This window comes from Pristiophorus japonicus, unplaced genomic scaffold (assembly GCF_044704955.1).
Source record: "Pristiophorus japonicus isolate sPriJap1 unplaced genomic scaffold, sPriJap1.hap1 HAP1_SCAFFOLD_1006, whole genome shotgun sequence".
NCBI classification, from domain to species: domain Eukaryota; kingdom Metazoa; phylum Chordata; class Chondrichthyes; family Pristiophoridae; genus Pristiophorus; species Pristiophorus japonicus.
Genome location: NW_027250657.1, coordinates 66987 through 69486, shown reverse-complemented (window position 1 = coordinate 69486; position 2500 = coordinate 66987). Strand labels below are relative to the sequence as shown.

The following is a 2500-nucleotide window of genomic DNA, read 5'->3' as shown; positions in this document are numbered from 1 at the left end:
GGAGAGATTGGGTCGACTGGGCCTGTATTCACTGGAGTTTAGAAGAATGAGAGGGGATCTCATTGAAAGGTATAAAATTCTGACGGGGTTGGACAGACTGGATGTGGGGAGGATGTTTTCCCGGGGGCTGGGAAGTCTAGAACAAGGGGTCACACAGTCTCAGGATACGGGGGAGGAAATTTAGGAGCGAGATGAGGAGAAATGTTCTCACTCCGAGGGAGGTGAACCTGTGGAATTCTCTACCACAGAAGGCTGTGGGGGCCAAGTCACTGAATATATTTAAGAGGGAGATCGATAGATTTCTAGACACAAAAGGCATCAAGGGGTATGGGGAGAAAGCGGGAATATGGTGTTGAGAGAGATGATCAGCCATGATCGTATTGAATGGTGCAGGCTCGAGGGGCCGAATGGCCGACTCCTGCTCCTATTGTCTATGTTTCTATGGTTAATGGGTGTTTGTGACTGGAAGGATGTTTCCAGTGGGGTTCCGCAGGGCTCAGTATTGGGTCCTTTGCTTTTTCTGGTATATATCAACGATTTAGATTTGAATATCGGGAGTATGATTAAGAAGTTTGCAGATGACACTAACATCGGCTGTGTGTTTGATAATGAAGAGGAAAGTCATGGGCTGCAGGAAGATATCGATGGACTGGTCAGGTGGGCAGAGCAGTGGCAAATGGAGTTTCATCCGGAGAAGTGTTAAGGTCGTGTCTGACTAACGATTGAATTTTTTGAGGAAGGTTAACAAGGCAAGGGAATACACATTAAATGGTCGGACACTGAGACGTGTCAAGGAACAGAGGGATCTTGGAATGCAGGTCCACAGATTCCTGAAGGTAGCAGGCCAGGTAGATAAGGTGGTTAAGGAGGCATACGGAATACTTGCCTTTTTTAGCCGAGGCAGGGAATACAAGAGCAGGGGGGGTTATGCTTGAACTGTATAAAACACTGGTTAGGCCACAGCTGGAGTACTGCGTGCACAGTTCTGGTCACCACATTACAGGAAGGATGTGATTGCACTGGAGAGGGTGCAGAGGAGATTTACCAGGATGTTGCACTGGAGAGGGTACAGAGGAGATTTACCAGGATGTTGCACTGGAGAGGGTACAGAGGAGATTTACCAGGATGTTGCACTGGAGAGGGTACAGAGGAGATTTACCAGGATGTTGCACTGGAGAGGGTACAGAGGAGATTTACCAGGATGTTGCACTGGAGAGGGTACAGAGGAGATTTACCAGGATGTTGCACTGGAGAGGGTACAGAGGAGATTTACCAGGATGTTGCCGGGACTGGAGAATTTTAGCGATGAGGAAAGATTGGATAGGCTGGGGTTGTTTTCCTTGGAACAGAGGAGGCTGAGGGGAGACCTGATTGAGGTGAATAAAATGATGAGGGGCCTGGATAGAGTGGATAGGACGGACCTGTTTCCCTGGGCAGAGGGGTCAACAACCAGAGGGCAAATCGAAGATTGATCCTTGTGATGAGAGGGTTGTCCTATGAGGAGAGATTGAGTAGACTGGGCCGATACTCTCTGGAGTTTAGAAGAATGAGAGGTGACCTCATTGAAATATATAAAATTCTGAGGGGGATTGACAGATTGGATGCAGGGAGGGTGTTTCCCCCCGGGGCTGGGGAGTCTAGAACCAGGGGTCACTGTCTCAGGATAAGGGGTCGGCCATTTAGGACTGAGATGAGGAGGAATTTCTTCACTCAGAGGGGGGTGAATCTTTGGGATTCTCTGCCCCAGAGGGCTGTGGAGACTCAGTCGTTGAGTATATTCAAGGCTGAGATCGATAGATGTTTGGATATTAAGGGAATCGATGGAAATGGGGATCGGGCGGGAAAGTGGGGTTGAAGGCGGAGTTAGTCTGCAAGTGATCAGGAAGGCCAATGGAATGTTGGCCTTTATTGCAAAGGGGATGGAGTATAAAAGCAGGGAAGTCTTGCTCCAGTTATACAGGGTATTGGTGAGGCCACACCTGGAGTACTGCGTGCAGTTTTGCTCTCCGTATTTACGGAAGGATATACTTGCTTTGGAGGCAGTTCAGAGAAGGTTCACTCGGTTGATTCCGGGGATGAGGGGGTTGACTTATGAGGAAAGGTTGAGGAGGTTGGGCCTCTACTCATTGGAGTTCAGAAGAATGAGAGGTGATCTTATCGAAACGTATCAGATTATGAGGGGGCTCGACAAGGTGGATGCAGAGAGGATGTTCCCACTGATGGGGGAGACTAGAACTAGGGGGCATGGTCTTAGAATAAGGGGCCGCCCATTTAAAACTGAGATGAGGAGGAATTTCTTCTCTCAGAGGGTTGTAAATCTGTGGAATTCTCTGCCCCAGAGAGCTGTGGAGGCTGGGTCATTGAATATATTTAAGGCGGAGATAGACAGATTTTTGGGCGATAAGGGAGTGAAGGGTTATGGGGAGCGGGCGGGGCAGTGGAGCTGAGTCCATGATCGGATCAGCCATGGTCGTATTAAATGGCGGAGCAGGCTCGAGGG

General features: G+C 49.2%; 1 protein-coding gene across 1 annotated transcript in view; it reads left to right on the top strand.

The window, feature by feature from the left end:
• Window positions 1–2500, top strand: part of LOC139241255 (AP-1 complex subunit gamma-1-like) — an 88085-nt gene that overhangs the window by 62937 nt on the left and 22648 nt on the right. The gene's annotated exons all lie outside the window — the stretch shown is intronic.